At 40.6% G+C, this 22,031-nt stretch overlaps 1 protein-coding gene across 6 annotated transcripts in view; it reads left to right on the top strand.

Annotated features, from left to right (window-relative positions):
* Positions 1–674: 674 nt before the first annotated feature.
* MAPKAP1 (MAPK associated protein 1) overlaps positions 675–22,031 on the top strand; it is a 230,461-nt gene continuing 209,104 nt past the window's right edge. For 5 of the 6 annotated variants that reach the window (XM_079925852.1, XM_079925850.1, XM_079925851.1 and 2 more), the window contains exons 1-2: positions 675–907; positions 18,896–18,965. The gene's annotated coding sequence lies outside the window, so the exon portion shown is untranslated. The remainder of the gene's footprint in view (positions 908–18,895; positions 18,966–22,031) is intronic. The other variant, XM_079925849.1, reaches the window with a different exon arrangement.

Genomic DNA, 22,031 nt, shown 5'->3' with positions numbered 1-22,031 from the left:
AGTCCTTCTTTCCCCTTCACACTAGTTTCTCCCACTGATTCCCTGAGAGAGGGAGAGAGATCACCAGCAATGAGCTCCTGTTTGCGTCGGGTCCACATATCTCATGGAAAGCTCCCTGCAGTTCTGGGAAGATAATTATCTCCATTTTACAGATAAGAATGACTAACATTTACTAAGTTTATTAAGTGTCTGGCACTGTGCTGAGTGTTTTTAGAGCATCATCCCATTCGATTCTCACAGCAATACTTAAAATTGGAACCACTGTATGGATGGGTCAGAGAAGGGAGGTGTCTTGTCCTAGGATACACAGCAGGTTAGAGTTGGCATTTAAACCCAGGTCTTCCTCATCACTCATTTCTGGAGGAACCAAAGGCTTTTTTCCGTGGAAGCAGGGAGAGAGAGGAAGAAATTCGAAGGAGAAGGCTGACGCTGATTTCTACCCAACCCAAACCCGGAGGTCAACGTACATTGCCAGACTCCCAGCTCACCTCCCACCCAGGCCTTGGCCGGAGGCGGGGAAGTGGTGCGCACGCGCACGGCCTCCCGTTCGGCCCCGCCCCCCGTGAGGGCTTCCCTCCTTGCTCTTGGCTCTGGGGCTTGCGCGCTACGTCCCCAGCCAACGGCTTCTTCCCGGTCAGGGACTTCCGGTGCGCGGAGTGCGGTTCCGGGTCGTGGCGGGGCTCGGGGCCAACAGGGCTGCTGCTCAGCTGGCGAGCGGCGGTGAGCGGCAGGGGCATGAAGGCGAGCCCGGAAAGCGGCTGCTGAGCCGGCCGGGAGGAGCGCCAGTCCCCGAGGATTCCGAGAGTGCGGAGCTCGGGCAGGGGCCGGGAGGCGCGGGGGAGCCGAGCCATCCCCTCAGGAACGTGTCCCAGGGCCGACCCGGCCCGTAGTGTGGCAGCAGCTTCAGGTAAAGGTTGCCCCAGCCTCTAGCTCCTTCGCTCGCTACCTCCGCCAGCCCACCCGAGGAGCCTGGCGGCCTTCCTCACTCCCCCGCGCTCGGCGCTGCCCAGCGGGCAGCCTGTCTGGCCCTTGCTCTGGTCTCCCTTGAGCATCCGTTTTCTGGCCCTTTCGTGGAGGCAGCTATGAGCCTGACAGCTGGGTGTGTGATTTGGGGGAGTAGAAACTAGTGGACTTGGTAGAATTGGGGTTTGGGGAGGGTACTGTTGACTCTGGCAGTTTCTGGCTGTACCCTCGGCAACATCTAGGTGTCTTAATCTTCATAACGAGAAAATCAAGTTTTTAAAGCATTGTCTGTGCAGTCCCTGTTTCCCAGCTCCCCTTAGCTCCTTTGCCCCAAAGGGGTAAACAGCCTCGCAGAACTGTTTTTTTCTAGCCAGAGTGCTGCTGGAACTTTGATTCAGCCTTTTGTTTATGGGAGTGGCATAGAGTCTTCCAAACCTGTTTAAGGCTGGGGAAAAAAAAAATCATTTTAGTTTAAGCAAGAGTATTACTTTAACCGGAGACCCAAAAGTTGACTCAGAGATTGGCTCAATTTTCATTCTGAATGAAGTGATTTTTGAAGCCTCTCCCAATACCTGGCACTGTGCAAAAGCATCATGTTATAAACCAAACCCAGCAAAGTTCAAAACTTCCCCATGTGTGAACAGTCAAATGGAGACAGGTGTTTACAAACGTCGGTTAAAGCAAAGTCAACGTTCTCATTCTATCAATATTTTGACAAGCAGAAGGGGTAGATTCCTAATTTAAAACAGCAGAAAAGAAGGCACCATGTTTTATTCTTCATATTCTGTGAGCTCGCACAAGATGCTCAGTAAACGCTGAAAGAGTTGTTGATGAAGTATTGATATTTGTTTTATCTTTTTCAGTTTACACATTTGCAAGGTTGCTGGGGCCTGTGAGGCATGCAGGCGGCCCCTTTCCCATTCAGCTTTGTGTTCATACCTTCCTTCATCTCCTGTGATGCCTGAGTGTACTCACATTCCTCTACACCTCCTGGCTCCTGGCTAACTTTCCAGCTACGCTTCGAAAGGCCCCCTACCCAGATCCTTTACTCTGGTTAAGTAGGACCTAGATGCCTTTGTTGTTTCCTTTGTTCGTTGTTTTTTTGTAGGACTTTCTCTCTGCCTAGATTTCTCCTTTTCTGTTCCCACCTATTGAGATGTTACCACGGCCCAGCTGAAATTGGCCTTCCCTCAACCAGTTCAGGGCAATCTCAGCTGGAAATGATTTCTTTTCTAGAATCCTATAAACACTCATTATTATATCTACAATTATTTCACTTAGCAAACATCTACTGAGTATGGATATATACCAGGTACCATGCTAGACAATGTAGAGATAAATAAGACTCAGTTCTTGTCTGCTCAATTTAGTGAGTGAGATAAGGAAATAATTCGAACACAGAATGGTATGTACACTGCGGGAGAGTTCTTTCTGTGATCCAGTGGTAGCACAGAAGAGGGGGCGTTATTCACTTTTGAGGAGTGTACTATGTCCAGGTAATGTTTCATAATGTGGGGTTAACTAAGCTTTGTTATTTACTATACTGGAGATTATATTAGGTTTCTCTTGTTTAATCATTTTAACCTCAATTCATAGATTAGGAAGGCTCAGGATAAATTACACATCTGGTATGAGACAGCCAGGATTCAAACCCAGGTCTGTCTTATGCCTACATCTGTGCCTTTTCCATTATGTGTTTTTCTTTTCTCACACCATAGCTCTCTGTATGCAAATACATATTGAAACAGGTATACAAGAGAAAAAATATCAATGTCAATATGAATGTCAGATAGTCCTTTAAATGTAGAGAAGACCTTAATCTTCCAAGGCAAGAAGGTAGTAGGTGGGTCAGCTCAACGTTGAATGAGTGGACCAGACGTTCTGTAGAGAACAACCATGGATGCTGGCTTCAATTCTTGGTCCTTCCTCTTACTAGATATGTGACCTTTGGCAAGTTTCTTAATTCTAAGTATCATTTCCTTCAAGTATAGTTTGAGATGGGGGATGATAGAGACTTCATGAAGTGTTGTGAGCTAATGTGGGTAAAGGGCCTGATTTGTGGCAAGGTTCCCCTGAAAATAGCTGTAAGATGCAAAGATGCAATGCCTGCGGCATGGTTTTAGAGTAGTGAGTAGACCAGCCTGAATAAATCAAACCATTGCTTCTTTCAGTGGGAATACTGGGAAGTAAAGTTGGAGGGTCAGGAGGGGGTCAGAGTCAGGGCGTGTGTGTTGGGCAAGAGAGGTCACTTCCCGTTTCTGCTCATAACCTTTCCTGTTAATAAATACCTTGAAGATCTGTGATTCATTCGGCTGTGCCAGGGAAAATGTTAGACCCAGGGATACAAAAAGGAGTATAACCAGGTCCCCACCCTGAGGTTGTTGACACTCCCATGGGGCAGACATGTTTGTGCAGGTGAACCATAGCAAAGCATAGTAGGTACTAAGATAGCAGTCCCCACAGGTTACTGTGGAGCACAAAGGAGGAAACACTGATAATGGTAGCTAATGAGCACTTACTGTGTGCCAGCATTGTGTTAAATGCATTCTCATTCATTCCTCTACAGGATGGTGTTATTACCGTTCTGATTTTACAGATGAGGAAACTAGAGCACAGAGGTTAAATGAATTCCTTTAGTTTATGCAGTTGTTGGAGCTGAGAGTAGAGGGGATTATCTGCCAGACTTTGGTAACTCCACTCTTTGGTACTACGCCATGTTGTGTCTTTGTGGCTTCGGAGAGGAGCTAGCCCTTGAGCCCTAGCTTCAACGTGCCCATCACCATGCTGGGCAGTAGGAATAATGAGGAATGAACATGGCTTCTGCGCTCAAGGAACTCATCACCTCATCTGTCTCGTTAAATATATATACTTAAGTGGGGTGTTTGTTTTGCTTATTGACTCATAACTGAAGACTTTAGAAACTATTGCAGTTCAGTAGATTATATATGCTTCAGCTGAATTTGCTGTAAATCTGTTATTTTGATGTGTAGGCCTTATTGTTAAGGACGCAGCAATAGATGTCAAATTATTATGACAAAGAATTCGGTCACATTACATTGTTTCTCTTATGGGAGGTACCCTGACCTTGTGTTTTCTGTGAGTTTGAAGTTTTTCACTCAAAAGTTAGCACATTTTAGCTTGTGTTAAAGTAATTGAGTGCTTACAGTCATCGTTAAATGTTTCTGTATACCTTATTTCCTTCAGTCTTTATGATTCTGTGAGCTAGGGTATTACCAATTTAACACGAGTAGCCTAAGCCTTAGTGGTTAAGTGTGTTACCCAAGAGTCATACAGCTAGTGAGTTGATAATGCAAAAAAAAAAAAAAAAGTTGGCCAAAAGAGTAAACAAATATTTATTAATTTAGTTCTCTTTTGAACTCTACCTGAGGAGTCTCCAACTCAAATGCCCATGATGTAATATAAAGAGTAGGACAGATCTTGTGAACTGGAGGGCCATGACCAGTCAGTCTGAAGGCAGCAGTCACTACTCAGCTCCAGTTGCTTGTCGCCGTGTGAGGAAGTGGACCCAGTATCTCTAGATCTTCCGATTGTTTTCAAGAGATGCTGGAAATCTGGATTTTAATGTATTTAGTTTAAAAAACTGCCCTTAAAAAAATTATCATGTAGACCAAAACACATTTGTGGGCTGTGTACAGTCTTAGGCTGCCTGATTGTGAACTCTGACCTACCTGCTCACTGAAATTTTGATACCCACTGTTCAAAGCAGGAGGTACAATGCCTGTGGTGATTATTGATCAGAAATCTACTGGTAAATTGCTAGAGTGAGGGGGTGTTGTATTTGACTCATACTGATATCTTTGGGGAAGTGGCAGGGTAAATGCTTTTACTGTATGATCAGGCTGAATTTCTGGAGGGATGGGGTTTGGATGAGGTGATGATGACCTTGTAATACTTTTGTGCCCTTAGCACTTTAAATGCTGCCAGATCTCTTGTTTCCTTTGGTACTCTCTACAGTACATGAAGTGAACAAGGGGGGTTATCATAATCTCTTGAGATGAAGAAATTGGTGCCCAGTGAATTACAGTTTAGTAGAAAGTGCACTAGACTGAGAGGGACTTGAATTCTGAATGCAGGTATGCCACTAACAGCCTTCTGGTTTTGGTCAAGTCACTTACAAGTATCTTTGTATCTTTTTTGCCCTCTGGATGATAATGAGGGAGCACGATTGAAGGCTTGGTGAGGTCTTTTCAGGATGCCAAGCTTTCTGATTCTAATTGACATGCTTAAAGCTGCACAACTGATTACTGGCAGACTCCAGTGGAGAACAGTTCAGATCTAAAATGCTGCTTCTCTCTTTTTTTTTTCTTTTTTTTTTTTTTTTTTGCGGTACGTGGGCCTCTCATTGTTGTGGCCTCTCCCGTTGCGGAGCACAGGCTCCGGACGCGCAGGCTCAGCGGCCATGGCTCACAGGCCCAGCCGCTCCGCGGCATGTGGGATCTTCCCGGACCCGGGCACGAACCCATGTCCCCTGCATTGGCAGGCGAACTCACAACCACTGCGCCACCAGGGGAACCCTAGGGTTTGTTTTTTTTTTTTAAATCAAGAATCTTTGTTAAAGAAATAAACAGAAATGTAGAAAAATATTCATGTTCAAAGGTGTTCACTGTGGAAGTATTTATAATAGCAAAAATTAGAAACAACTTTAGTAGTCAACAAAGAGGTAAGAGAAATGGAAAAGCCATAGAATGGAAATATTGTACAAGCATTTTAGATGTTTTAGAAGAATTTTAGTGACTTAATATGCTCATCATATAATATGAAATGAAAGAAGGATATAAAACTAAAGTATGATCTCAATTAATGTCAAACACACAAAGAAAAAAACAGGTGGTTAGATTATAGGTCTTTATGCTCTTTTCTGTTTTCCAAAATACTCTCTGATAAACATAAATTACTTTTAAATAAAAAATCCTTTTAATTAACTTGTAATATGGGTAGAGCTAGTGCACATCATTTTGACCAAAAAGTTTTCCCTAATACAGGTGATCTGAAGTTATATTGGGTTGGCCAAAAAGTTCATTTGGTTTTTCTGTACGATGGCTGTAGTAGCACTTAGTTGTCTTTAACTTCATTCGAAACAATTTTGTTAGATTGTATTGTGACAGCTATCATACCAGCGTGCATTTAAGAAAAAACTTAAAATTGGTGAATTTTTGTGTAGCCATTTTAATATTGAAGATGGAAGATAAAAAGCAACATTTTCGGCATATTATGCTTTATTATTTCAAGAAAGGTGAAAATGCAACTGAAACGCAAAAAAAGATTTGTGCAGTGTATGAAGAAGATGCTGTGACTGATCGAACGTGTCAAAAGTGGTTTGCGAAGTTTCATTCTGGAGATTTCTCGCTGGAGGATGCACCACCGTCAGGTAGACCATTTGAAGTTGATAACGATCAAATTGAGACATTCATTGAGAACAATCAACGTTATACCACACGGGAGATAGCCGACATACTCAAAATATCCACATCAAGCGTTGAAAATCATTTGCACCAGCTTGGTTATGTTCATCACTTTAATGTTTGGGTTCCACCTAAGGCGAAAAAAACCTTCGTGACCATATTTCCGCATGCAATTTTCTACTTAAACGTAATGAAAATATTCCGTTTTTAAAACAAATTGTGATGGGCGATGAAAAGTAGATACTGTACAATAGTGTGGAACGGAAGAGATCATGGGGCAAGCGAGATGAACCCCCACCAACCACACCAAAAGCCGGTCTTCATCCAAAGAAGGTGATGTTGTGTATATGGTGGTATTGAAAGTGAGTCCTCTCTTACGAGCTCCTTCTGGAAAACCAAACGATTAACTCCAACAAGTACTGCTCCAGATTAGACCAACTGAAAGCAACACTCGCCAGAAAGCATACAGAATTAGTCAACAGAAAATGCATAATCTTCCATCAGGATAACGCAAGACCGCATGTTTCTTTGATGACCAGGCAAAAACTGTTACAGCTTGGCTGGGAAGTTCTGATTCATCTGCCATATTCACCAGACATTGCGCCTTTGGATTTCCATTTACTTTGGTCTTTACAAAATCCTCTTAATGGAAAAAATTTCAGTTCCCTGGAAGACCGTAAAAGGCACCTGGAACAGTTCTTTGCTCAAAAAGATAAAAAGTTTTGGGAAGATGGAATTATGCAGTTGCCTGAAAAATGGCAGAAGGTAGTGAAACAAAACAGTGAATACGTTATTCAATAAAATTCTTGGTGAAAATGAAAAATATCTTTTATTTTTACTTAAAAACCGAAAGAACTTTTTGGCTAACCCAATAGGATTGTATTTTCAAGTTAGTTTTAACCTCAGTTGTTTTACACTTAGGATATGGTTTCCTGTATCTTGACATACATGATGTTGAGGTTCTCCTCTCCTCCTCAAAAATATCTTGAAAGAAGAGTCATATTTGTGTAGGTGGTACCAGTGTCCCAGTGCTACCATCACCTCTTTAGTGGCCAGTGGGTCAGTGAGTAGCCCTGTGACAGCTCTGTCTTTCAGAAAGAGTACATGCCTATTATTCGTAAGGCTGGTCATTGGTATATAGAGCTTTTTTTGTGAGTTGAATATTTGTATCTTGGTAAGTGCTTTTTTGGTATGGAAAAGTGTAAGTGTGAATTTCTATCTCACTTTTGAAAAATTTTGTAAGAAAAAAATTAAAGATCAAAGTTTGAATTTTACTTTTTGTGATAGCAGTATTCAGGATGTATGAATATTAAAATGTCATGAAGAATTGTGTCTTTTACTCTTTTCTAATTATATACTTCCTAAATGAAATGGCAGTAGTTTCAGCTTGTACCGTTAAGCATGATGTCTAGGTTTTTTTTTAAATATGCACGGTAATTCTCATATATACAAAAGCATGCAAAAATTTAACCAAGTATTTGAGCATATTTAAATTAGGAAAATACCAGGCAAGATGTTTCATTTTGTAAACTGCTTCTGTCCAAAGCATTCTGTATATTATCAGAATGAAAAATGACAGCACTTTGTCATCTGTTCAAATTGATATTGCACTCTTTGCAATGACAGCTGAAAAGGCCCACAGGTGCCATATAAAGAGGTGACCATGTTGTCATATTTCATTTCGGCATCCCTCTGCAAAGCCATAATTACCTAATTAGGTTGTTAATTAGGAGATTAGCATTTCACTGTATTGATAGAGTGCTCTTTACTGGCGTGGGGCTAGATACAGATTTGTCTGCCCTAATTTATAATCTCTGCCTTTTTTGTGCTTATTTATTTGCTTAAGATACTGATGTGGGGCAATTCAGTTTACCTGAGAAACAGTTTGTTTACAAGCTAATGAAGCTTTGATCGCAGGATTAAAGTTGCTGAGTTAAAATATGAACAGAATAAAAAAGGTGGTCACATCCCCAAAATGATAATAAAAATTCTGAGCTAGTATAACTAGTGTTCTCATTAGCATAGGGAACAAGCACATGATAAGAATTGAAATTGTTGGTATTAAGAAAAAATCCAAAATACAAAAATGAAGTCTGAAATGTGATAGAGATTTATATATATCTAAACTAGGCGAAGGAAACTAGTTACCTTTAATAATAAATCTCTGTCACTTGTACTTGAGACATAAAATGTGTTAAGTATTTTTAATGTATTTCAGAAGCTGAAGCTTGGTTAATGATTTCAGAACAAATATATTCAGTCTTCAGTTTAGACTTCCTTAGATAGTCATCATGCATCAGGGTTTATTTCATTTGTACCTTCTGATCATTAGTTGGTGCTTGGAACATTCTCTTCCCACAGTCTTTGCAGTCCTGAGTGCTTATGGAATTTGAAGTATTTCACAGTAACCTTCACTTGGTGAGCTATTTGGAGTTAAGTGGTGTTTCTATCAAGTATGTGGACATTCTTTTTTGGGGGGGAGAAGTGGGCTGGCAAAAAAAATTTCCGGTTATTTTTACTCCAGTGCAAGATTTGACAATAATGTTTGTAATTTGCATTATATATACCTTTACCACTCTTTCCAGTTAAGGAGATTTAAGTCCTAAAACTGAACAATGTTAGGAGTACCATTCCCCCTGGGGTAGTAGTTTACCTCCTTTTGATTATATTTAGTATTAGTGGTTAAAGTTGTAGAAAGTACATGTGTGCTTGAGCCCTTTTCCCCATGGTTGTTATGAAAAATTGGATTTGGCTGTATCTGTAATTTTCTTCAAAATTAAAAAAAATATTTTATATGAAGAAAATATTACATGCAAAATGTTCTATTTAGTCAGTTAAGTTTTTTGCTTAACTGCAGTCATTCACTTATTCAGTCAGCATTAGCTGAATGTATATTGGGCATTAGACATATGTCTGGGAATCGAGCAATGAAAACTACAGGCACGGACCCAGTGCTCGTGGGATTTGCAGTCTAGTAACGGAAGTGCAGCGTAGTTTGAGGAGTAAAGCCTAGTGTGAGAAGTGTTAGAGTAATGAGAGTCAAGGTGAGTATGGAGGAGTACCTACCCTAGACTTGATAAGGTCAAACCTTCCAGGCAGGTGCTGTCTAAATTGGGATCTGAAGGGTGAAGGAGAAAGTGATGTTTAAGCCAGGTGGAAGGAGAGAACGGTTTTAAAGGCTGGAAGAACACTAAAAGTTGAGAATGGCTAGAGTAGAAAGAACAAAGGGGATAAATGGAAGATGGGGCTGCAGAGGAAGCAAGTTCAGTTATATTAAAGAGTTTGGGACGTTATTGAAGGGTCTTAAGACAAGTTAGGAAGCAATTGCTATAGCCTAGGTGAGAGAAGATGGGATTGGATAATGGAGAGAAAGAGAATGAATGAAATCTAGAGAGAAGAGATGCATAGTATTGGTAATTAAATGGCGGTAGGCTTCACAGAAAGGAGTCAAGGATTCAAATTTGGACGTTCTATTTGTTTCCTAATTTTAAGTATGAGAATATGTGTTTAAGTACCTCATAGAGAAGAGGTCCATGAGTCTTATTTTCCAATATGACCCCCAAATATACAGTACTAGCAACTAGTTTTCCTTTTGGTGAATTGGGGAGAATACTAATATTTGAGTGTCACTGTTGGGCCCTACCTTGTGAGAGCAGCTTTGTGAGGTATGAGATGTCTTACTGAGATCCAGAAGAATTGTGACTTTGCCAGTTTTCTCAGCTACTGGGTGGTAGAATTGGGAGCACACACAAGCTTTCCAAAGCCTTTATGTTATCTGTCATGCCATGTTGTCTTCCTTGTTGTGTCCCCCTCCCTTTGTTTATTCCAAAGTGAAGAGGAAAATTACTCCCCAAGGACCAGTAGCTCAGTAGGTTGCTGATAGAGGCATTGTGTAAACTCTGTGACTTCCCAGGCCCAGCTCTGGGGTGGATTAAAGCAGTGTCTGGTGCTTTGGTAGGAGAAGCTGCTCAGTGTAGGAGTGCTTGCTTCAACAAAGTCACAAGTTCTGTTGTGTTTTCTGGCACTAGGCTTCAATCTCCCCCAATTAGAAATGTAGATCGGCTACCTCCACACAAGGTCACTAACGTACAGAAAGTTCTCCTCCTTTCCCCAGGGGAAAAGTCTTGAAATCTCTGATTCTTGGGTGAGGAATTTGACATCTCTTTGATGTAATCAACTTGTATTACAAATTGTTTAAAAAAATTTTATGGTTACTGTCACCAGTACTGTTCAATTAAGTGATTTGTTGGTATCCTTGTGTCGGAATCACCTGAACTAGAAGAAATTCTAGGGTGCAGCATGGATTGTAGCCTCTCTGTGTTTCTACCCCACCCCCTTTTAAAATTGAGATATAACTCGTGTATCATAACATTTACCCTTTTAAAAGTGTACACTTTAATGGTTTATCACCCCCAAAGAAACCCCATACCCATTAGCACTCACTCCTCATTTCTCCCTCCGCTAGCCACTGGCAATCATTAATCTACTTCCTGTATCTATGGATTTGCCTATTCTGAACCTTTTATATCAATGGAGTCACACAATATGTGGCTTTTTGTGTCTGGCTTCTCAGCATAATGTTGTCAAGGTTCATCCATATTGTAGCATATATCAGTACTTCATTTCTTTTTTTCTAAATAAATTTATTTATATATTTATTTTTGGCTGCGTTGGGTCTTTGCTGCTGCATGCAGGCTTTCTCTAGTTGCTGTGAGTGGGGGCTACTCTTCGTTGTGGTACGCAGGCTTCTCATTGCGGTGGCTTCTCTTGCTGCGGAGCACGGGCTCTAGGCGCACGGGCTTCAGTAGTTGTGGCACGAGGGCTCAGTAGTTGTGGATCGCGGGCTCTAGAGCACAGTCTCAGTAGTTGTGGCGTACGGGCTTAGTTGCTCTGCGGCATGTGGGATCTTCCTGGACCAGGGCTCGAACCCATGTCCCCTGCATTGGCAGGCAGATTCTTAACCACTGTGCCACCAGGGAAGTCCAGTACTTTATTTCTTTTTATTGCTGAATAATATCCCATTGTATGGAAGTACCACATTTTGCCTATCTGTTCATCAGTTGATGGAGGTTTGGGTTGTTCCCACTCTGGCTATTATGAATAATACTCCTGCGGACATTCTTGTACAAGTTTTTGTGTGAGCATATGTTTTCAATTCTATTGGGTGTATTACCTTGGAGTGGATTACTGGGTAATAAGGTAACTCTGTTTAACAGTTGAGGAACTGACAAATTGTTTTCACAGGTGGCTGCACCATTTTACATTCCCTCCAGCAGTGTATAAGGTCTGCCGCCTTTCTGCTTTCACTTTCTTCAGGCTTTCTATTGCTCTGGTCTGGGCTGGAAGCAACCCTAGGCATTCCATGAGCCCTTTTGTCTTGATGAATGGGAAATTCTCCAATTTTATCTCTTCAACTACATTCACTCTACAAGCATATGTGTACCAGGCCTTATATTGGATGTTAGTGACAGGAAGCCAAATAAGGCTTCTAGTTCTTTCTTCTCAAGGACTCCACAATCCAGTAGTTGGAACTTCTTACTAGGACATGCAGGGAGAGGGAAAAGCCAGTGAAGAAAGTACAGTTGAACTTTGAACAACATGGCTTTGAACTGCACCAGTCCACTTACATGTGGATTTTTTTTTTCAATAAATACAGTACGACAGGATCTGTGATTGGTTGGATCTGTGGATGTGGAACCATGGATGCGGAGGAGGGAGGGCCAACTATGGGACTTGAGCATCCACAGATTTTAGTATCTGCGGTGGTCCTGGAAACAATCCCCCAGGTTTACTGAGGGACGACTGTAACTGCTTAGATATTTGTGAATTTCCACAGCACAGATCCTAACTTTAGAATCTAGGCAAAGGTTGAGTTGATTTTTGGAGATTTTGGGGGGTTTCTTTTCCTTGGCTCATCCTTTAACTACAGTCATCCTCCTGTATTTGCAGGGTATCGGTTCCAGGACCCAGAGGATACCAAAATTCACAGATGCTCAAGTCCCTCATGTAAAATGGCATAGTACAGTCGGCCTTCCATATCCTGGGTTCTGCATCTGTGCATTCACCCAACCAACCAAATTCAATCTGCAGTTGGTTGAATCTGCGGATGCCGAACCTGCATATACTGAGAGAGGACCGTTTTACTGTTCCTTGGGTTTTGTCACTAGGTTACTGCTCGTTTCCTTGCATATTTTCCCTGGGTAAGCTCATTCACATCCATGGCTTCATCTGTCATTTATATGTTAATGTCTTCCAAATTTGCTCAGATCTTTCTCCTAGGCTTCAGGTTTGCCTGTCCTTCATGTGTCAGTTATATGTTGTCCCAGATTTGCTCAGACCTTTCTCCTGGGCTGTTAGGTTTGTATCATGATGGATTTCTGTTTGGGTAATCCATAGACATATCAAGCTCATTGCGTCTGAAACATAGTTCCTCATTTCCCCTCTCCCTGTTAAGCTGTTCCTACTTTTCAGTTCAGTTTCATTTGTTGGTGCTGCCATACAAGCCGTAAACTTTCGCCTTCTCCTTAACCCTCCACATCCACTCAGTCACCAAGTTCTACCAATTTTATCTCCTAAATAGTTTTTAAAACTGTTTCTTAAGTTCATAGGCCTATCTTTCAGTGCCTTACTTTGGATTTCATCATCTCTTCCCTGAGCTATAGTCACAGCTTCATAACTAATCTTGTGTCTTGTCCATCAGATTAATTTTCTGTGCAACTGCCAGAGCAGTCTCTCTGAAATGCTAACCTAAACAGCAGCTTTGAACTCCTGGTAGTTTTAGTTGCTAACTACATGTTCTGCTATATGTTATTTTAGTGCCTTTTCTCTTTGAAAAAAGCTGGATGAATGAATCATCTTTGAAGATTCATTTTAGACTAGGGAATAATTGCAATAACAGTAATAGTAAACATTTGTATAGTGCTTACCATGGGCCTGGTGCTTTTATACACACATAACATATATGATTTCTTTCAGTCCTCACAATAATCCTATGAGATAGGCACCAAAATTGTTCCCATTTATTTATAGATGAGGAAGCGGAGGCACAGAAATTGTTACTTTCCCTAGGTCCCATGGTGAGTGAGTGGCTGAGTCCAGATTTGAACCTAGGCAGTCTGATGCTCTTAGTTTCTCCTGTGTCCCTTTTCCCAACCTTCCTGATTCCCTCCACTTCCCCCACTCCAAAGGTTAGTTATCTTCTCCCTGCTACTGCAGTAACCTATGCATGGCCTGATGTTAATCTGCAGTTCATAGGACAGATCGGGAGCACATTTTATTTTAAACATTATTGAACAAGGAGCCAGCATTATAGACTATTTAATTGCCTGCTCCCTCTTGCCCCTATCTTAAGGTGACTAAGTTGGAAGTGATCACTTCCATTACCTTGATCTTAGTCACCTCTGTGTAGCCTTGTCTGAGTATCCAGTTTCCTTTAGATAGCTTTCCTTTGTGTTTCCATAGTACTTTGTTATATAGAATCCTCCAGCATTGCTCTCATCCTTTATTGTGGCCATTTTTGTACTTTTCTTCTTGCTTGACTGTAAGCCTTTTGGGGATAGGGACTATGACTTGTTACTTTATACTCCTAATTCCCAGCATGTAGTAGGTATTCACACTTGTTGAATTTCTTGAATGAACAGGTAAGTCCAACCCATATCTAGACTAGTGAGAGAAGAGGATTCAACGTGTGATGAAATGGACTTAACCTGGAAATTCGAGGCAGCATATAATAGCTGTTCCGAGCAGGGGTTGTGGAGCCAGGCTGCCTAGGTTTTATCTTGGCTCTACCTCTCACTAGTTATGGGGCCTTGGGCAAGTCTGTGCCTCAGTTTACTGATTTGTAAAACATAAATAGTAATAGAGTCCACCTCTAACAGTTTTGTAAGTGATGTAAGTGTAAATAAGCAGCCTTCTGGAATCAGAGAATTAATTATTCTACTTAAAGTGTATTTTGTGAAACATTCCCCCTCTAACTGTATAACATTACAGGCAGAATGAAGCCAGTCCTGCTGCTCTATCCTCATGTTTGATCCATCTGGTAATAGTTTTTTTTAAAAAGGTAATCTAGAAGATATAAAAAATACTTGGCAAAGTTAGTGCAGTTTTGTTAATAATAATAACAGTTACCATTTAGTGAGGTTATGAAAGTGCCATTCAAATGAAAGTAGAAAGCACCTTTCACAGTCACAGAAAAATAGTTTGGGGGTTATCTGTTTAGAATAAAATATCTGTTGAGATTATTTTATGCTGCCCTTCCTTCATTAGGAGTTGAATAAATGAGTTTGATAGTTGACAGCTTATTTTCCCTCCAAAAAAATGTAGCTAGAGCAGGAAGAGTCAAGAATATTGCATCTTGGATTTGAATAGTGCTTTTTTACTTTTTGTAAGTATCCCTATGAGGTGGATAAGTAGCACATAGATTATGAATATTTCACTGCTGAGGGAACAGAGGCAGAGGCACCTAACTCACTTGAAATCATCCCATAGCTAGTCCCTAGGCAGGCTACAGGCAGTAGCCTGGAATTCCAGATGTGTTTACTAACTTCAATGCTTGTAGTTCTAGGAACCAGTTTCCATACATAATAGCATTTTTTAGACAATAGTGCTCACTCAAATCAGTCAGTGTGGTTTACCTTTGAGAGGGTTTGCTGCCAAAATCTTGATGCTATTAAAATCTTTGTCAAAAAAGGAATTCCTCATACCTCTGTTCTTAGAGTGTGAACCACGGCACCATGATATAAGTAAAACATGCAGTGGAATTCTTCTGGCCTTTGAGGGAAAACAGTATGAAGCAAAAACACGCAAACCTTTTTACTTGAACCCTGGGTGAACACGCGATTACATCCTCCTCCTCCACCTCCTCCACCTCGCATGTGATTGGAATAGAATTTGAGAGCTGAAAAGGCCCTTCTTATAGTTCATCCTCCCCATTTAACAGATGCAAAAAATGGACTGATGTGTAAAACAGGTTTAAAGAGTTGTAAAGAGGTAACTTGTCCAATGCCATGTAATTAGGTCCCTGGTAATTAGGGAATTGGAAGTCAGGTTTCCTGAGTGGTGCTTGCAATAAACTGTGTTGCTTCCCTCAATTGATGATGTGGTTAACCTGAGAGCCAGGTAAGTGGAAGCATAACTATTGAATTCTTCTACTTGCTTAAGCAAACTTCAAATATTGAGGAGACAGTAAAAGGAAAATAAATCTTAGACTGTAGCAGGAGAGCTATCTACTGCACCAGCACCATGGATAAGGGCCCTTTTTTGTTTTTGAAAATCATGGCGCCACCCTTCGGGAACAGGAAAGATTTGTTTTGTCTGTTTATTGCACACTGAGCCCTTGCTGGATGCCAGCCACTTTCTACTAGAAACTGGCAGTACAGTGATGATTAAGACAGTGTGCTTAAGGAGTTGAGAGTTTAGAAGAGAAAACCAACATACAGACAGTCATTATTTTTTTTTTAAGTGTGATTAGTTTGTTTATTCATTCATTCATTTATTCATTCCTTAACAAAGCAGCCAGAGAGATACTTTTATTTTTTATTATTTAAAAAAATATTTATTTATTTATTTGGTTGCGCTGGGTCTTAGTTGCAGCAGGTGGGCCCCTTAGTTGCTGCTTGCGGGCTCCTTTAGTTGTGGCTCGAGGGCTCCTTACTTGCGGCATGCAAACTTAGTTGTGGCATGCATGTGGGATCTAGTACCTCGACCAGGGATTGAACCCAGGCCCCCCTGCATTGGGAGCTCAGAGTCTTAACCACTGCGCCACCGGGGAAGTCCCCAGAGAGATACTTTTTAAAATGTGAGTTAGATCATATTGCTGTTCACAGTCTTCCGGTGATTCTCCTTTCTACTTGTAATTAAAGCAAAGTGCTTAGAATTGCCTGTAAGGCTCTACTCACTTTTCCCCACTCTTCAGACCTCATCCTCTACTACTTGCTTCTTTGCTGGGCTCCTTGATACTTAGTGCCAGGCATACTCCCCCTGCTTGGCAACACGCTTCCCTCAGAAATCCATATGGCTTGTTCTTTCATATTCAAGGGTTAACTCTCAAATGTCACCTTCTCAGTGAAGCATCCCTTGACTATTTTATTTACAATTGCAGCTGTGGCTCCACCTACCTAGCGTGCCTTAGCTCTCTTTTCTGTGCTACTTTTCTCCATAGCATTTCTAACTTATTGTATAATTTAATTCTCTATTTTGTTTGTGCTCCACAACGGGAGAGGCCACAACAGTGAGAGGCCCGCGTACCGCAAAAAAAACCAAAACAAAACAAAGAAAAACAGTTTGCGGGGCTTCCCTGGTGGCACAGTGGTTAAGAATCCACCTGCCAAGGCAGGGGACACGGGTTCAAGCCCTGGTCCGGGAAGATCCCACATGTCACGGAGCAACTAAGCCCAAGCGCCACAGCTACTGAAGCCCGTGCGCCTAGAGCCCATGCTCCACAACAAGAGAAGCCACTGCAGTGAGAAGCCCGCGCAGCGCAATGAAGAGTAGCCCCCGCTCACCGCAACTAGAGAAAGCCCGCGCACAGCAACAAAGACCCAACACAGCCAAAAATAAATAAATAAATAAATTTATATATTTAAAAAAAAACAGTTTGGACCCTGGGAATTGGAGAAGGTTCACAGAGGAAGAAATATTTGAGTTGGACTTAGAAGGTTTGTATTGGAGGATAAAGGTACATCTCACACAAAGGAAGTCTCATTACCAAAGGCTAGATTGTGTTCAGAATACTCCTGGGAGTTGCCTTCTGGGGAGAAGGGGCAGATGAATGAAACTGGGTTGTAAAGAGTGCTAAATATATGTGAAGGTGAAGGGGCTTAGGCTGTTTTCCTGCACTATTTTCGTTTCTGTTGTTGTCTAACAAATTACCACAAACTTAGTGGCTTAAAACAACACAAATTTATTATCTCTCAGTGGGTCAGGAGTCATGGCTTCAGCTAGGTTTTCTTTTTTTTTTTCTTTTTCTTTTTTTTTTTTCTCTTTCTTTTTTCTTTGGCTGTGCCACGCAGCTTGTGGGATTTTAGTTCCCTGACAAGGGATTGAAGCCAGGCTCCCAGCAGTGGAAGCGTGGAGTCCTAACCTCTGGACAGCCAGTGAATTCCCTCAGCTGGGTTTTCTGCTAAGGGTCTCAAAGGGATGAAATTAAGGTGTCAGTGGACTCCAGCCTAAGGTCCCCATTTCCTTGTTACCTGTTGGCTGCGACCACTCTCATCTCCTAGAGGCTGCTCTCAGATTCTTGCCTTATAATTCCATAACATGGCTGTTTGCTTTTTCAATACCGGCAGGAAAATCTCTGGCTTAAAATCTCTCCCCCGGGTTGCTTAGGATGAAGTCTTATGTAACAAAGTCATCAAGGGAATGACTCTTCCATCACTTTTGCTATGCTCTTGGCTAGAAGCAAGTCAAGTTCTACCCACACTCGAGGGAATAACACAGAGGCATGGATATCAAGAGAAGAATTTCTGGAGCCATATTAAAATGTTGACTGCCATATGTACTTTTAGCTCCATGAAGGCAGTAGCCAGGTCTTTTCAAATTTTTTTGCTCAGCATTGTGTCTCTGGTGCCTGGCACATAGTCAGTGCTTTATAAATATTTGTCGAATGAAATCAATGAATGGTAGCGGTTGAGTGTTACTTATGGTTTCAGCTCTTACACTGGTAATTTCACATGGAGAAGCAGTCTAGTTTCTTTGGCATTATTCATTTCTTTAGGTAAAAGTATAAACATTTTTACCTGGAATCTTAAAGTAAAACCTAAAATTATTTGTTTATCATAACAAGTGTCAATCAAATCTGTTATCTCAGAGAGACAACACCCATTGGAAAAATAATTTAGGGCTACATTGCACCAAACTGGCAGATTTCTTGTAACAGCCAGAAATGATGGCAGCTTTGGAGTTGTGGAGGTGGTGAGTAGTTAGGTTGTCTGAAGTTTCACAGCTATTGCTAATAACAATAATTTCAAATAATAAACAAGTATTTCAAAACGCTGGAAATACTGATTGTTTTGTAATAACTGCTTTATAATATTGACTTTAGTCTAAGTTGTGCTTAGAACTTTATATATAGTTTGGTGTTATTATTAATTATGGTGGTTCTCCATACTTGTCATAGGAAACATTTTGAGCAATATTTAGATCTTGAGTTATCCGTTGATAAAGGACCATTTTACCTTCAGAAAATCAGGTATTTCTGACACCAAAGTCTGTGTTTTTCCAGTGGACCTTGCTGTTCAAAATGGGGTTGTGAGAATCTCAGTATGTGCCAGTTGGTCCTGGAAGCCACAAAGTAAGCAAGGCACATCTTCCTGGACTGTCAGTTTTAGTGACTATATTCAAAGGTAAAATATTTTTTTCTATTAAAACAAATACAGGTTCAGTATGTTATAGGATAGAATGCAAAATATGAATGAATTCTAAAAATAAATTTCTTACAGCATGTTGCTTTACGTGGCTCCCCCTAGGTTCTCTCTTACCTTGATTTATGGTTACTCTCCTCTGCCCTTCAGGTGTGTCCGTGGACAAGTTTGAGAGGCACTGTACTGTACCAGTCTCCCTTTAACTGGATCTTGGCAGATGGTAAGATTCAGAGACATTTCAGGTGGAGGTTAGTGGTACAAGGAAAGAAAAATCAAGGGCCAGGGTCCCTTTCCCTCTGTCCACAGGAGATATTTGAGGAGACCTGGTCTCCTGGTAGATTGGTGAGGGTCTGGCTGGTCCCAGATGGCCTCAGTCACTCACGGTGGGGGGTGGCATCACAGTAGCTGGAATGATCGATGGCTGAGCCTCTCTGCATTTGGTCTTTTATCCCAAGCTTCTTCCCATGATTCAAATATGGTCCAAAGAAGGCTGTAGCAGAAGCTGCAAAGTCTCTTGAGACCGAGATTCAGCAGTCCCACATTACTTCAACTACATTCTGTTGGTCACAGCAAATTACAAGTGAGCCCAGTGATGGGAGGAGCTGCAAAGACTCAAAAATCTACCAAGTGACCTTGGGCAAGTTACTTAACGCCTCTAAGCCTTAATTTTTTTAATAATCTATAAAATGGGGGTAATAGTAATACCTACTTTCTGGGGTGGTAGTAAGGATGAAATATGTTGTTACATGAAAAGTACAGCTGATAGTAAGAAGCTCAGTAATTGTCATCTGTTACTGTTCTCCTTGTGTTTTTGCCTAATGAAAGCCTGCCCATCCTTAAATGCCACCTTCTTCCTTCCTACAGCCTTCTGTAACTTTTTTGTCTCTTGGAAAATACATTGTCTTAGTGTCTTATTTGATGGGTAGTATATTGCCTTATATTACTGTTATGTATGTACACGACATAGCTCATCTGCTGAAGCCTGTAAGCCTCTGGAGGATGCAGGCCAGTGTTCATGTACCTTTTTGTAGGAGTCCCTGTGCCTAGTTCTCAATGATGTTTAGTGAATGAATTCCATATTATTCGAAAGAAGATACAAGCATTTGTTTTCTGTTGTTGTAATTTGGTCTAGTAAGTACTTTTAGTCAAAGTAAAGAAATAAAAATGTGAAGGGAAAAATTAAGTTCTCCAGATATAAGGTCTCACTATTTACTGTTTAATTAAATTAGGCATATTCACATGGAGAAGATTTTAATTCCCTGAGGGGAAAAAATGGCTCAATTTTACTCTTCTAAAAAAATAAATGAATATTTAATTTAGAGTTAAATTGGAGAGAGTTAGAAAAAGAGGTTTAAAATCAATAAAGTGCATTTTATTTTAATGGTCATTTCACTTATTTTCTAACTCCAGGGGTTATGAATTCTGAACTTTAATTAGATCAAAGAACTTTGAAATCTTAGTAAAAAACAGGGTCTGTTGGTTTTTATAAATGTACATAATAAAAAGGCTTTGTTTTTCTAACTTGTGATCATTTCTTGTTGTGCAAAATAAATGTGAGTGCTTCTATAACATTCTTAAGGAATCTTGTGTAGGAATCAGGTTCAACTTGCCTAATGCTAATAGCATGAAGTCGGGGTACAGTGTGGAAAGGTAAAAAAAAAAAAAAATCTTGCATCTGCTGTTACATGTTGTTAACTCCCTCAGCAGACTTTAAATCATTTCAAGTACAATGATAGTGTGGGAGGTAAATTAACTAACCATTAACAATCTTATAAATACACAATTAACATGCCAACATTTATATGACACATTGATGGGGCAGCAGTAATTTTTGATTGGGAGTTTGCAGACCTTTGAGAAGCCCCAGGCTGTTGCTTATTCAGACAGGTTTTCACAGATTGCAGGTGAGGGCAGCTTGAAGTCTGTCTGGCAGAGGGAAGTGAGTGTGTAGTGTTTTGAAAGTCCAGGAAAAACCACTGGCTGGACTTGAGCATTTGAAGTCACGTTACTATCTCAGGTCCTTAGGGAGTGAAGAAGTATAAGGAGGGAGCATTTGCTTCTGGTGGGGTTATTTAAAGAGACAATATTTTAGGTATGGACTTTGTAGCTGAAGTTGCATGAATTTCTAGGGATTTTCAGAAAGATACTTAGACCTAACTGGGGATTTAAAGTAAACCCTTCTCTGTGGTTTCAGGTCAACAAGTAGATGATCTCTGGAGTTCATTTCATGTGTAAAATTTTATGATTTTTAGTTTTGAACAATTATTAAGTGTGCTGCTTCTTTCTTGCTGTTGTACAAATCACTGTTGCATTAGTGGAGGGAAGGCTAAGGGTCTAGTCTACTGCATAACACATTTACTGTCTTACATCTTTCACAAGGACCCACAAATTTCTCTCAGGCCCTGGAACTCAACAACAGGATTTAAAAAAATCATGTTTATTATAGCTGTTGTAGTTTTTGTTCCTCTTTGTTTTGAGAGGCTATAGAGTGGTTAAGATCCCAAGCTCTTGGGTTTATTGGTTCTATTTACTTGGTTCTATTTACTTATTAGCGCTCTGGGTTTGGGCAGGTTTCTTACTTTGCCTCAGTTTTTTCATCTATAAAATGGGGGTAAAAATAGTTACCATCTTATGGGGTTATTTTGAGAATTATATGAATTAATCCATGTAAAAAGGGAACAACAAGTCTAGCTTTTATAATAAGTTAAGGTTAGTTATTATCATTGCTTTTTGCTTCTGGGATTCTCCATTCTACCTGCAGAAAATGTACATGGCATGCACTGGCTTATGGATTCATATTAAGTTACTTCCCCTTTGCCCATCTACTTTTTTACTGTCTTGTACCTTATGCTTTTGTTTTTGTTTTTTTTTATAATACATTGCAAATAAAGTTTGGAGGGTGTATGTGTATAAAGTTATTATTAAGAATATACTTATATTAAAACTTGATACCCATTTAAGCCTACTAAAAATTTACTCCCCTGTTAGGACATGCTTCAAGTTACCACAGGTAGGTTACATGATCATTAGTGAACACAAATCAAATGGTTATGTGAAGTGGTAATAGCATCCAAGTTGCACCTGGAACCACACTTAGCATACAGTAGGAACTTAATAAATATTTGTTGAATGAATGAATGAATGAAGTATGAAAGGAGACCATCCGGTACATTAAAAATGGCCATGTCATTTTGGGACATCTCTTACTATCCTCCCACTCACTCTCTGTGGTTGTCCCTTTTGCTTCCTTTTTTTTTTCTGGCTGTGTTGGGTCTTTGTTGCTGCG

This window comes from Stenella coeruleoalba (genome assembly GCF_951394435.1).
Source record: "Stenella coeruleoalba genome assembly, chromosome: 7".
NCBI lineage: Eukaryota > Metazoa > Chordata > Mammalia > Artiodactyla > Delphinidae > Stenella > Stenella coeruleoalba.
The sequence above is the reverse complement of the archived record's forward strand: the minus strand, read 5'-3'. Positions and strand labels throughout refer to the sequence as shown.